At 49.4% G+C, this 14,897-nt stretch overlaps 1 protein-coding gene across 2 annotated transcripts in view; it reads left to right on the top strand.

The window, feature by feature from the left end:
* CLTCL1 (clathrin heavy chain like 1) overlaps nucleotides 1-14,897 on the top strand; it is an 804,099-nt gene that overhangs the window by 589,085 nt on the left and 200,117 nt on the right. The window lies entirely within an intron of this gene.

Genomic DNA, 14,897 nt, shown 5'->3' with positions numbered 1-14,897 from the left:
CGTCCCTCGAGTTGGTGTCCCTCGACAGCCTCCGTATCGGCACCGACGTCATCGTGCGTATAAATAGACTTGCGCAGCGTCCGTTGCTCAGTTCCGTTTTTCCGCACTTCGTGGGCCTCGGAATCGTGTTGCTCAGTTCGTTCTTCAAGTAGATTCTACTTATTCCACGAAGATATTATACTTTATTCGATGGCTTCCTCATCTGAACCGTCGAACCCACGGTCCGGCGTCAAAAAGTGTTGTGATTGTGGAAAGAAAATGTCATTGACGGATCCTCACAGGATCTGTTTGTGGTGCCTGTGATCGGAGCACCATTGTCCAGAATGCGAGGACTGCATGTCCATGACGGCGAAAGCCTTGAATGAGCATAAGGGGAAGCTGGAAAGAGGTAAGACTCTTAAAACCTCTACTCCAAAGTTTCCTCGGCAGAGTCGAGACATTCGTCTCCTCGCCGTCACAGGAAACATTCCCGTTTGAGGTCTAGAAGCGGTTCCCATCAGTCTTCGAGATCCAAACACTCGAAAAAGAGGCGTCGTAGATCACCCTCTTCTTCGTCTTCTTCTGTTTCCCCGGAAAGGGTCACCTGCACCACAAAACACAGCTCCCAGCTAAGTGGGAGGAATTCCGTAAAAAGATGCTTAGCTTCATCGAGAAAGCGGCCTCGACCCCCTCGGAGACGGCTAATGGTGATACCCTGTGTGAAAGCCACGAAAAATTGAAACGCCGCCAGTCGTTGCACCCGGCGAAAGAAACTGCCAGAGAGCGTCATGGACCCTCGAGCAAAGGCAGTAAAACCGCGTCATCGACGCTGTCGTCGAAGTCCCTTCTGCGTCATCAATGCCATTATCGAAGGACCCATCGACACAGATCGGTCGAATCGATACCGTCTTCGACGCCGATAAAGGACAAACCTACTGCTGTCACTACTTCTCAGTCAGTAGCCGTACTGAAGGCTTCGAACATGACCTCGAATGTTGATAACCTCGACGACTCGGAGTAGGATTCCGATCCTCTCAAGTTCTTCGAGGTCTCTTCATACCTTTTCAACACCTTTTTCGGTTTCTTCGAAGCCTTTGACTTCCGCATCGACAACTTTGACATTTTCTCAACCGGTCACTACAAGCTTGGCCCCTTCTGCTCTAGAAATGGGTTTTAAGCCATTCCCAAGGTCAGATTATTTCAGAGCCTTGTCCTCTATTTATGAGGAAGGGGAGTATTCTGATCATGAAAGACCTTTTGGGTTGCAGAGGACTACAACACCTGTACCAGAGGAATTTATCTCTGAAGAGAATAGGTTGAAGGACCTTCAAGAATCCTTGCATAATGCAAGTGGTTTAGATACTTCCCCAGAAGTAGAATTCGCTAAACCAGACCCAGGGGAACATGCTGAGACCCCTTACAGAATTTTAATGGCCAGAATATTAGAATTCATGGGTTGATCTACACCTTCACCTTCTTTTCAACAAGATGATCTTACAGACATTTTAATTAAAGGCCCACAGGAAGATCCTGTGGTTCCCTTTCATACTGCATTGCAGAGGAAAATATCGGCCAACTGGGACACTCCTGAGGTTATCCCTGCAGTTAACAAAACTATCTGCTTCTGACCCTGAATATTTGTCCTAACATCCAACTCTAGAGAGTCTGGTTGTACAAGCAGCAACTTCATCGAACAGTAGATCTGCATACCCTACTGTTCCGCAAGACAGGGTTGATAAGAGATTTGACGCTATGTCAAAAAAGGTATTTTCTGTGTGTAGCATGGCGCTTAAATCCATTAATGCTACTTGTATGCTCGCAAGATTCAGCCATACACTTTGGGAGTGGGCTTCATCAGCGGCTGACTGTCTCCTGGAAGGAGGAGAAAGGGAAGCTTTTCCGAACATCATTAAAGATGGTAAAGACGCAATGTGCGAATCCCTTCAAACTGGCATTGATTCTGCTGACAGTATCAGCAGGGCCATGACGGCAAGTACTACAATCCGCAGATTTGCGTGGTTGCGAAAGTCTGGTTTTGCTCCAGATGTACAGGCCAGACTTTTGAATATGCCCTTTGACGGCTCTTCTTTATTTGGTAAGAAGGCTGATGACAGCCTAGAGAAGTTACAAACATCAAGGCAGCAGCAGCAAACCCTTGGAGCTGCTATCCGTCAATTCCCTATCGCCCCTCAGGAACCTCCTTGGAGAGGTAGGTCCTTTTGTTTTTATTCCGCATTCGGAAAAGGCAGAGGACAGCCAAAAATGATTCACCCGAGGTGGATGGGTTAAAAGTACAAAAGCCGCAGCAGGTGCCTCTTTACCCTCGGCATCTGTGTCAGCCGCCTCTAAACCACTCTGAGGACTCATCGCAAGACACCAGTAGGGGGCAGGTTATCTCAACATCTGACAGAATGGCAGGCTATTACGTCAGATGTTTGGGCATTGGAGACAGTTGCCCAAGATTACTGCCTGCCTTTTCTACACACCCCTCAGTCATCCACCGGGGAACAACTCTTTGAAGTTTCCAGATCCGCTCCTTTTGCAGGAGATTCTAGACCTGCTAGAGAAAGGTGCCATAGAACCGGTACCTGTAGCAGAGAGGAACAAGGGTTGGTACTCCCCCCTACTTTCTAATACCGAAGAAGGACGGAGGACTGAGACCTATCTTGGATTTAGGAGAATTGAACAAGTTACTCAGGAAGGACAAGTTCAAGATGGTAACTCTCTCTCAGATCCTTCAGGCCCTCCACCTTCAGGACTGGCTGGTATCGCTGGACCTTCAGGATGCTTATTTCCATGTGCCAATCCATCTCAAACACAGGAAATACCTGAGCTTCGCAATTGGCAACTCTCTATCAATTTTGAGTTCTGCCATGTGGGCTGACCTCCGCCCGAGGGTCTTCACCGAGCTAATGTCGGTAGAGGCTGCAAGTCTAAGGAGGGAAGGGATTCACGTCTGCCTCTACCTACACGATTGGTTGATCGGAGCTGTATCTTCGGAACAAGCTCAGATCCAACTAGATTGTGTCTGCCACTTCCTTCACAAACTGGGCTACTCCCTCAATTTAAAGAAGTCACAAATTATACCATCACAGAGACTCCAGTTCATCGGAGCGGTCCTGGACACTTCCCCGGGGAAAGCCTCGCCACCAGAGGTGAGGGCTCAAGATATTCTGCAGATGGTCACCAAGTTTCAAAATGCCCAACGTCTCCCAGCCTTCGACTTTTTGAGGTTACTAGGTCTCATGGCATCCTGCATTTTCCTTGTGCCAGAGGCTCGCCTGAGAATGAGATCTCTCCAGTGGGCACTAAGAACTCAGTGGTCGTAATTCTCAGGAAGAATGACAGATCTCGTTCAGGTTCCGGACAAAGTGGCTCGAGACCTTCAGTGGTGGGCCTGTCAGGAGAACATTTTTGGCAACCATAGCCTGAGATAACCGTAGTCACGGATGCCTCACTCACGGGGTGGGGAGCCCATGCCAACGACTTGACCATCAGCGGTCGTTGGTCTCCATCGGAGTCCAGACTACATATCTACCTGTTGGAGCCGAGAGCTATCGGACTAGCGCTGAAGGCTTTTCTGCCACCTGTACAAGGGGAAAATGTCCTAATAATGACGGACAACACAGTGGCCATGCACTACCTCAACAAAAGAGGCAGCGTAGGATCACTGCCACTGTGCAGAGAGGCGATGCAGCTCTGGTTTTAGGCAAGAAGGAATCTCTATCGGCAGTTCACTTAGCCGGAGAGAAGAACTTGACAGCAGATGCTCTGAGCAGGTAGAGCAGTCTCTCAAGAGTGGGAAATAGCTCAGGAAGTCTTTCAAGAGATCTTCGCCTTTGGGGAACCCTCAAGTGTATCTATTCGCTACCAGTCTCAACAGGAAGTGCGATCAGTTTTGTTCAAGGGAATTTCCCCCGAGAGGAGCTCTAGGGGATGCGTTTGTAGTGGACTGGGAGTTTCCACTTCTGTACGCCTTTCCTCCAGTCCTTGTCATGTCATTCCTCAGATGATCAGGAGGTTGAGATGATTCCAGAAGACCATGATCCTAATTGCCCCAGACTGGGCCAGGAGAACGTGGTACCCGGACCTTCTGGACATGTCCCATCTGCCCTCCGATTCGTCCTCCACACAGGGAGGATCTTCTCTCGCAGAAGGTAGGTCAGGTTCTCCATCCAGACATCAGAACCCTCAACCTTCACGCTTGGTTTCTGAAAGGTTGAGATACAAGAATTGGGACATCCCAGATGACGTCATGGAGGTGTTGCTTTCGGTTAGGCCAGCAACAAAGACTTTATACCGCTGCCGTTGGAACAAGTTTTGCACCTGGTGTAGAGAAAAGAAGATCGAACCTTTTTCATTCGGTACACCAATGGTGTTATCTTTTCTACTCCATTTGGTGAATTCAGGTCTTCAAGTTGGTACGATCAAGGGCTACCTCGCAGCGCTATCTATCTTCAAGCGCACTGCGGAGGAGCCATCATATTTCAAATTACCCCTAGTAATACAATTTCTGAAGCGGTTAACTGTCTATCCCCCAAGACTGTTCCAAGTTTCCTTATGGGACTTAAATTTAGTCTTACATTTCCTGATGGGCACTCTTTGAATCACTCAACTCTTGATAGTTAAGATTTCTTACCCTTAAAACTGTTTTATTAGTGGCTTTGACATCTGCCAGGAGGGTGAGCGAATTACAAGCTCTATCTTGTAAACCCCCTCATACAATTTTTCACAAAGACAAAGTTGTCCTACAAGTGAAGCCTAATTTCCTCCCAAAGGTAGTCTCTGAATTCCACATCACTCAGAAGATAACCTTGCCTTCATTCTATCCTCCTCCTCATCTTGGGAAAGAGGAAAGAGGCTACACAGGCTGCATCCAAGGCGAGCCTTGAGTTTTTATATCAGCAGACTTGCTAGGATTAGGCAAGCAGACCAACTGTTCATAGGTTACACAGGGCACAAATTAGGATTACCAATCACAAAAAAGACCATTTCAAGGTGGATTATTTTAGCCATTCTAGAATGCTACAAATTTGCAGGGAAAGTGTCCCCTCAAAATCTTAGGGCTCATTCAACCAGGGGTATCGCAGCCTCTTCAAAGAGGGGTACCAATTCGAGACATATGTGCGGCTGCCACATGGTCGTCCGCTCATACCTTTACAAAATTCTACAATCTGGATTCCTCCTCTAGCCATAGATTTGGCAAAGCTGTGTTACACTCTGTTCATTCTTAAAGGGGAATATGGCAATTTTACTCCCACCTCTGTTTACACACCACTGCTATGGGAGTCTATCAAGATGAGGATTATGTCGGAGGGCACAATCCCTTCGAAGAAAAAATTACTTAACTTGTAACGTTCTTTCGATGGGATGTTCCTCCGACGTATTCCTTATCGCCCCTCCCATCCATCCCCTCAGTAAAACTTCCCTTGTGGTTGCAGCTTTCGCTCCTTCAAGGTCAATAACCAATTCATGCACAGCTACTCTTAAGCTTCAAAACGGTACTGAGCAACGGACGCTCGGAGTCTATTTATACGCACAATGATGTTGGCGCCGATACGGAGGCTGTCGAGGGACACCAACTCGAGGGACGTAGACGCGTAGCGCCCTCTACTGAAAAACATTTCTGAAGCCAGCTAGCAAGCTGGAAGTAATCTATCAAGATAAGGAATACGTCGGAGGAAAATCCCATCGAAAAAACGTTACAAGGTAAGAAGTAACTTGTTCAACCGAGGCAGTACAAGACGCCACTCTTGGTATAAGGCTGTACCACCATAGTTCAGGGTAGCATAGACCGAGCAGCCTGGCTCATTTTAGGAGGGAGAGGGGACTGTAGAATCGGTACAAATGAAATAGTAATACAAATGATCCAAAGAAACACAAACACTATGATTTGTAAAAAAATTAATGGTTTATTTAAATACAAGTAGGCCCAGATAAATCTTGGCGGAAAGAAGTACCATCACAGATCATATAAACACATCAAAGAAAAACACAACACTATGCTTGAAGGTGCACAGACCAAGTATATAACCTTATTTGGAACATCTAACGGGAGTTCTAGAGAAGTCGAACCAATTACTTTTTAAATTACTTTCAGTAATAAGAGGGTAGTAGAACCTATTAGTTGTACCATGACGCTCAGCAAGAAATCACATAGTAATATCAACTGGACAATATACTTTTCTAATCTAGTGAAACACAGATTCTAGGAACAGTATAAACCTGTAACTCTGATTCAGAATAAGTTATTGTAGGGGAGTTGGACCTTGGGGTGTAATATTCAATTACAGGTACTTTTCAGTTCAGACTAAGGGTAGCAATAACTCTAACTTATTTTAGGATAGCAGGTATACTCAAGGTAAGTAAAACCTATACACTTTTTACAGGAGCTATAAGCAACTTAAAGGCAGGTGTAAACCTAAGACTCTTTTTGTGAATGTCTAAAACCGACCAGGGAAAGCAAAACCCAGTGTTACACTTTATTAATGACTCAGTTATTCTAGGTAGGTAAAACCTAATTAAGACTTAATCTGGACAGGCTAATGGAACGTCAGGGGAAGCAAGAGCCAGCTGGGAAAAGTACACACTCATTTGCTGAAAGAAATAGTTGAGTGAAGCCAACAGCATTACTTTTGGCGAAGAGGCACAACCAATTCATGGGTGAGTACTACAACCTTATTTCTACTTTTCAGAATGGCAGAAAATTTCTAACGCAAGTCATAACTTTTGTAACTGCTCACGCCTAGAGTTAGTTACCAACCAACTATTTTACAATTAAGCAACTTTTAAACACGTATTCTCTTTTCTGGGCAAAAGCCCCAATCCTTTAAAAGTCTTTCCGTTATTCTTGGAGCATGAGTGTTCCCAGGGGCAGAAGGGGGGTCACTAGGGTCTAGTGTCCAACAGGCAGTGTTAGAATAGGTTCTTAAGTAGCAGAAGTCCGAGTTCAAAAGGAAGACTGTTCCAACAGTTCAGTTTTTTACTTTAAAGTTAATTGAGGGTCCAGGGGCTTTACAGGACGACTGCAGGATCTGCAGCCTAAAACCTGTTTGGTAGATTCCTTGTCGTGGTGACTGAAAACAGGACCTTGGAAGGGACTTTGCCGCAGGGATCAACGGGGAAGGCTCTAAGCAAGGTTTTCCTCGCGGCTCTGTTGATTTGGCGCCTTTTTCAGGAGCACAGAAGAACCTGTAAGTCAAGAGTGTATGCAGTACCCTTTGAGTGCACTACAACAACCCTGACCTCCTGGCAATAGGAACCCAACCTTTGGTAGAAGTCTGTACTACACAGGTTGGTTGCGTGATTGAGCTGTAGAGGAGTTGCACAGAGATTCACAGTGACACATATTCAAATAAACTCTTGCACACAAGGCTTCTTGATTAAACCATTATTAATTTAAGTCAGTTTGAGTAAGCCTTCTTCAGAAGGGGCAATATAATAGTAACACAAATATACTCCAAAATCCACACTCTTAATATTACTAAATCAGTAGATACCTTTTTGGGATGGCACACACACACACTTACTACACCCTCAGGTGACACAAGTAATTAGGACACTGTGGACATTAATATATCATGTTTGCATTTAAAATCAGGCTTAAGAGTTTGTCAAAGAAAAAGGTTAATTAGAACAAAACAAGAGATCTCACAAATATTCTGAAGCGGGTAAGTACTTTTGAAAAAACCCCAATGCAATGTTTGTTAACCCCTTCCTGGAAGGAAGTCTAAACACAATGCCAGAGGGAAGAAGAGTCATTCAGGGAGCTAGGCTAGGCCAAAATCAATTGGGCAAGAGCCTAGGTGAGCTGAAGCACTTCTCAGAGGTAGGTAAAAGTCTTGCACAATGTTTTAGAAGTCTTTGTAGAAAAGAAGAAATCAAAGTAGGGACACAAGCTGTTTAGGATTGTGAAGTAAAGAAGCTGTTAGCAACTCTACAGAGTAACCAAGGCAGGTCTCAGCAGAGAACAAGTGAGGTTAAACAACAAGAGGCAAGTTCTTTTAAACTGTGCAGTACCTTTGGTTAGAAGAAAAGGGCTTTGGCTGGATTATGTCCCTGTGCAGCTCTGCAGATCCTGGTTTCCTGGGCCTCAGTCGTGGGGACAAGAGGGAGGACGTCTGGAGGACTCCTGCACTGCAATGGGGCGATCAGCGACAAAAGACCAACTTCTATTCAGTGGCACTTCGCGCTTTCAGATCCTCTCGTCTAAGCAAATAGCAACACTGCGGACCCTAAGCTGTCGATGGGCTTTCCTTGCATCTGGGGTCCAGCACTCTGTTGCAGTGGCTCAGGCTCGGTTAGTCCTGCTTCCTCTGAGTCCGGAGGATCTTCCTGGAGCTCTTGGCCAACTTAAAAGCAACGCACACAAACTGGTGTTCCTCTCCAACCAGCTCTGAGAGGATGTCTAGGTGGCTTACTTCAGAGTTGATTGGTCCCACCAACTCCAGGGGTCGAGGCAAATTCGGAGCTTCAGCATAGCAGGGCTTCACTGGGCAACCTAGCGCCTCGACTCTTTGAAGTTTCTGTTCGTTTGTGTAGTAAAAGTCCTTCGAGATGTCTACCTCTTCTTCCACCCCGCATCCTGGCTTCAAGAAGTGTGGGGACTGCGGGTCCAAGATGTCGGTGACTGACTCGCACGACGCCTGCCTCTGGTGCCTCGGGGAGGGCCATGACACGGATGATTGTGTCGACTGCCAGTCGCTTACGACCAAAGCCTTGCGGGGGCACAAGAAGAAACTGTCGGTCGGTAAGGTGTCCAAGCCCCAGAAGTCAAGGTCCACGGGGCTTTCGACGGACGATTCGAGGGGCGACTCTACGCATCGTCATCGGAAGTGCAGTGGGTCTCGGTCCCGGAGTGGGTCCCCCCACTCCTCTGCCTCTTCGAGGCACTCCTGGAAGCGCCGTCATCAGTCGCCTTCCCCGTCCTCATCCGAGGACTCCGCCCGTCGGCGGGTCCCTTATCCCACCATGCATGCAACGGCGGAGGAATGGGCTTCCTTCGGTAAGAAAATGCTAGCGATTCTCGAATCGCAGGGCACTGGTCCACCGCGCCTCCGAGTGGGGTCGGTCGTGATCGGACTAGACACACCGCTAGTACGCCTTTGAGCTCGGGTGGTCGGCACGATCCGCGGGAGCGGTCCTGCTCGGACAAGGGGAATCGTTCTAGTCATGCCCGTTCCAGGTCCCGGTCCTCGACGCGCTCCAGACCGAGTGAGCCTGTGATGTCTTCAAGGAAGACGTCGACGCCTGTGGCGCCCAGGTCGTCGAGGGACTCTCTCGAGGCTCTGCCTCCGAGGAAGTCGTCGATGCCATCAGCGCCCAGGATGTCGAGACACGCTCGGGGCTCCATCCTCGAGGCCTGTGTCGATGCTGTCGTCGCCGCGTTCGGCGTTGACGCTGATTCCCTCGACGCCTTTCAAGGCTGTTTCGACAGGGGTACCCCTGGGCACGGTGGAACCCCCTAGAAAGGCTCTGGCCAAGGTCAAGCATGGCTTTTTTCCCCATTCTGTGCCCCCTTTCCGCCATCTTGAGTACATTTCGGAGGTGGAGGAGGGCTCTGATGATGGCATGGTTCCTGATACGGTGCCAGATGAGATTCTCTCGGGCAGTAGCCAGATTGAGGACCTGCGTCAGTCCGTGCACGATGCCAGTGGTCTGGACACCTCTCCGGAGGTGGAGTTTTGTAGGCCTGAGCCTGGCACCCATGCCGACTCATCGTACCGGCGCCTTATGTCTAGGGTCACCGAGTACTTGGGGTGGTCTGCTCCCCCAGTGGATTTTCTTCAGGAGGACCTCACGGATATCCTCGGCCAAGGTCCACCAACTGACCCGGTACTGCCATTCCATATGGCTCTACAGAGGAGGGTGGCGGCGGCTTGGACTGCTCCGGAGAGTCTACTGGCATTGGGCAAGTCTTTGCCGCGAAAATACCAGCCAGCCAGTAGCGACCCCTGCTAGTTGACAAAGCACCCCACTCCGGAGAGTTTGGTGGTGCAGGCGGCTACAGCCCCAGCAAAGCAGGCGTCATATCCTACCATCCCTCCTGATGGGGACGACAAGCGTTTTGATGGTTGGGCGAAGAAAGTGTTTTCTTCAGGGGGTATGGCTCTTCAGGCGGCCAACTCCGTATGTGCCTTGTCACGTTTCACGCACACTCTGTGGAACTGTTTCCCTAGCGGCTGAACATATTCCCGAAGGGGACAAACAGGATGGTTTTCTTGCTATGGTCCAGGGCGGCAAGGAGGCCATGTGTGAGGCCGTTCAGTCGGGTTTGGACATGGCAGATTACATCAGCTGGTCCATGGCGGCGAGCACCGTAATACGCAGGTTTGCGTGGTTGCGGAAGGCGGGGTTTGCTCCTGATGTGCAGGCCCGGCTCCTCAACATGCCCTTTGACGGTGAACATCTTTTTGGCAGCAAGGCTGACGAGAGCCTTGAGAGGTTGCAGACCTCCAAAGCTGCAGCAAAGTCATTGGGCGCTGCAGTTCGCCAACCTCCGGCTTTTCGTCCTAGGGGACAGCAATGGAGGGGAGGTTCCTTTCGTTATTACTCATCCTTTGGTAAAGCGAGAGGAGCTGTCAGTCAAAGGGGCCACCGTAGATGTGCCAGAGGTGGAAAGCAGGGCACTTGAGGTGCCAAGGCCGCTCCGGCAGTTGCCTCTTTGCCCTCAAGCAACGCCGCAGCCGCTTCAGCTCAGTCATGAGGCCATTTCCCAGGGTTCGCCTGTTGGGGGAAGGCTGGCGCAGCATTTTGTCGAATGGCGTGCCATTACTTCAGATGTGTGGGTTCTGAAGATCATAGCCCACGGCTACTGTCTTCCCTTTCGGCAGAGGCCTCGCGACAATCCACCGGGGAATCTCTCGTTGCAGAGTCCGGATCCGCTCCTTGTGCAGGAGGTTCAAGCCCTGCTGGAGAAAGGCGCCATAGAACTGGTGCCTGTAGCGGAGAGGAAATTAACAAGGGGGTCCTGGGAGTCCCTCTGCCAGACACTAGTCCTGGTTACGAGAGACTTACCCAGAGTCTTAAGCTCACTATCTTTCACAGAGAGGAAATATTCCAAACATATCAGTCTTTGTCCTGCCCTGGGGCAGTCCAGCACCGAAATGCTAGGCAATTCTCCTCTGAACAAGAGTACCAACAGAAACCCCAGACACGTGTTTCGGTCTGGTTGGACCTCATCAGTAGGGTGGATCTGTGCCTCTCTAAGAATAGTGAGCAAGGGGTCCACGTCTTCCGGAGAGGAACAAGGGATGGTATTCCCCTTATTTTTTGATTTCCAAGAAAGACGGGGGATTGAGACCCATCTTAGACTTGCGCGGTTTGAACAAACTCCTCAGGAACGACAAGTTCAAGATGGTTACGCTTTCTCAAGTCCTCCAGGCCCTTCAACTTCAGGACTGGTTGGTGTCTCGACCTCAAGGATGCTTATTTTCATGTGCCGATCATCAAAAGCACAAGAAGTACCTGAGGTTTGCAGTTGGCGAATCGCACTTTCAGTTTTGGGTCCTGCCGTTCGGATTGACCTCTGCCCGAGGGTCTTCACCAAGCTCATGGTAGTGGTGGCAGCGCATCTCAGGAAAGGGGGGGATTCACGTCTACAGCTACCTGGACGATTGGCTGATCAGGGCACGCTCTCCCGAGCAAGTTCTGGATCATCTGTCCGTCACTTGCCACTTCCTTCACAAGTTGGGCTTCTCCCTCAACTTCAAGAAGTCCCACTTGACGCCAACTCGGAGGCCCCAGTACATCGGAGCAGTGCTCAACACGTCCCTGGGGCAGTGTTGCCCAACCCCAGGTGAGGGCTCATCACATTCAGCAGATGGTGCACAAGTTTCAGCATGCCCAGAGTCTCCCAGCGTTCGAGTTGTTGAGATTGCTCAGCCTCATGGCATCCTGCATTCTTCTGGTGCCAGAGGACAGGTTGCGGATGAGATCTTTGCAATGGGCACTCAAGCTCCAGTGGTCTCAGTCCTCCGGCACGATGTCGGACCTTGTTCAGGTGCCGTCCTCGGTCGCCCTGGACCTTCTGTGGTGGGCCGTCGAAGGCAATCTGATGAAGGGGGCTCCATTTTGGCTACCCTGGCCGGAGGTGTCGATCGTGACGGACGCTTCCCTCACGGGATGGGGAGCTCATGACAACGAGTTGTCAGCGGTCGTTGGTCTCCATCGGAGTCCAGACTCCATATCAATCTGTTGGAGCTGAGGGCCGTCAGGCTTGCCCTGAAAGCTTTTCTGCCGACTGTGCGAGGAAAGAATGTCCTGATCCTGATGGACAACACAGTGACCATGCACTACCTCAACAAAGGGGGGGGGGTCAGGGTCACTTCCTCTGTGCAGGGAGGCGATGCAGCTCTGGTTATGGGCAATCCAGCAGGAAGTTTCGATCTCGGCAGTTCATCTGGCAGGAGACAGAAACAAGACAGCGGATGCTCTGAGCAGGCAGAGCGCGATCTCTCACGAGTGGGAGTTGGCTCAGGAGATTCTCCTGGAGATCTTCGCCCTTTGGGGGACCCCTCAAGTGGATCTCTTCGCCTCCAGTGTCAACCGGAAGTGCGAAAGATTCTGCTCGCAGGAATTTCCTCCAAGAGGAGCCTTAGGAGACGCGTTCGTGGTGGAGTGGTCCTTCCCGCTGCTGTACGCATTTCCTCCAGTCCCCGTCATTCCGCAAGTACTGCGGAGGTTTGGTTCCTGGATGATCCTCTTTGCTCCGGCATGGGCCCGGAGGACGTGGTACCCGGACCTTCTCGACTTGTCCATCTGCCCTCTACGTCTTCTTCCCTACTGATACCATCTGCTCTCACGGGAGGGGAGGGGTCAGGTTCTCCATCCAGAGGTCAGATCCCTCAACCTTCATGCTTGGTCTCTGAAAGGTTGAGGTATAAGGATTGGGACCTCCCTGAAGACGTGATGGAGGTGTTGCTTTCGTCCAGAAGGCCCGCAACAAAGTCCCTGTACCGTTGCATTGGAGAAAGTTCTGCGACTCGTGCAGGGTTAAGAATGTGGATCCGTTTTCATGGGACATTCCTGTGGTTCTGTCTTTTTTGCTTTCTTTAGCCCACAGGGGCTTGCAAGTGGGTACCGTTAAAGGTTACCTGGCGGCGCTGTCCATATTTAAGCGCTCGTCTGAAGAGTGTTCTTATTTTAAAATCCCTTTAATTTTTCAGTTTCTAAAAGGGCTCACTAATGTGTTCCCTCCGTCACCTTTCCAGGTGCCCGGTTGGGATTTGAACCTTGTCCTCAAGTTTCTGATGGGTGCTCTTTTTGAGCCTTTGCATGCGTGTCCTTTGAGACTGTTAACACTTAAAACTGTATTTTTGGTTGCGGTCACTTCGCTCGCAGAGTGAGTGAGTTACAGGCACTTTCAGTTCAGCCACCCTTCACTGTATTTCATAAGGACAGGGTTGTCCTTCGAGTTCATCCTTCCTTTCTTCCGAAGGCGGTGTCGGAATTTCATTTAGGCCAGAAGGTTATTCTGACATTTTATCCTCTTCCGCATCCTAGTAAGGAAGAGGAGAGGCTCCGTAGGCTCGATCCTAGGAGAGCTTTAAACTTTTATATTTCACGCATGTACCGGGTCAGAGTGGACTATCAACTCTTCATTGGTTACGCTGGAAAGCTTTTGGGACAAGCTGTGACTAAGCAGACTTTGTCTCGCTGGATTATTCTGGCAATTTCTGAACCTTACCGCTTGGCGGGTAAGGACCCACCGGTCAGCTTGCGGGCCTATTCTACCAGGGGTATGGCTGCCTCTACTGCCCTATTCATAACATCTGTGATGCAGCCACCTGGGCTTCTGTCCATACTTTTGTACATCACTACTCCTTCGATTCCATCCGTGGGCAGGATCTGGCTTTTGGCAAGGTGGTCCTTTGCTCTGCAATTTGATTGGGCATTCTAAATTTCTGTATTCTAAATTCTTTTCCCACCTCCTTGCATTGGTACTGGTTTGGGAGTCTGTCATAGATATGGAAATCCCCTCGAAGAACGAGTTACTCTCTTACCTGGTAACGGTCTTTTGATGGGATGGTCCGACCTATTCCATATCGCTCCGTCCCCGCCTTCCCCGCTACAGAATTTCTCATGCGATTGCAGCTTGTTTCTGCAAGGCTTTGTGTGGTCAGATTGTCAGAAGGCTGGTGCCACACATTCTGGGGAAAAACTACAACTGGGGCTACGGGCTACGGGCGTCGTGTGTCCTACTTATAACATCCCCTGACGTCGGCCGTCGGAGGAGGTCCTCGAGGGCGGCGTATCGACGCAGGACATAAAGATTTTCCAAAGCAGCACAGCTGTGGTGATTACTGTCATAGATATGGAATACGTCGTCGGACCATCCCATCGAAAGAACGTTACCAGGTAAGAGTAACTTGTTCATCCCACTCGCATGTATTTTTCTTTTATTTGAACACTGTTTCGTGACTTTGGAGTCTGACAAACTCCATAGGCGGCATCTTTTTACATTGTGTCACAGAGCACCTTCAGTGCAGTGACACATGGAAGTCTTCCAGATTTCCCAAAGGTTTAAATACGTTCTCTTGGTGAAACTTTTACTTACAGTTAGTAACTTCTCCAGCATGGGGTCTGGCATGGATTCACATGCTCATGCTCATGCTCATGAATATTCCCTGTCGTCAGGCTGGGAACCCTCGGTAAAGACAAAATCAGTTTGTTTCATTTCTGAACTGTCTTTACTGCCCCCAGCCAATGACTGCCCTCTACCTAAGCACCTCCTCTGGCAGCCATCTTCAGATTTTTACCACACGTTTAAGTGTTGGGAGTCCTTGTGCTATAGCTCTCGAGCTTTTACTGCGTTTTGTTCTACTCTATTTTTCCAGTTAATCGAGCCTCAAGCTCCATCGATCCATCTTCCGCTGAACGGGGACCCGTTTGCAGATTCTTCAGCGCCCCTCAAGGGA

This window comes from Ambystoma mexicanum, chromosome 10 (genome assembly GCF_040938575.1).
Source record: "Ambystoma mexicanum isolate Mex_15411 chromosome 10, UKY_AmexF1_1, whole genome shotgun sequence".
Lineage (NCBI taxonomy): Eukaryota > Metazoa > Chordata > Amphibia > Caudata > Ambystomatidae > Ambystoma > Ambystoma mexicanum.
This window is presented reverse-complemented; position numbering and strand designations above follow the sequence as displayed.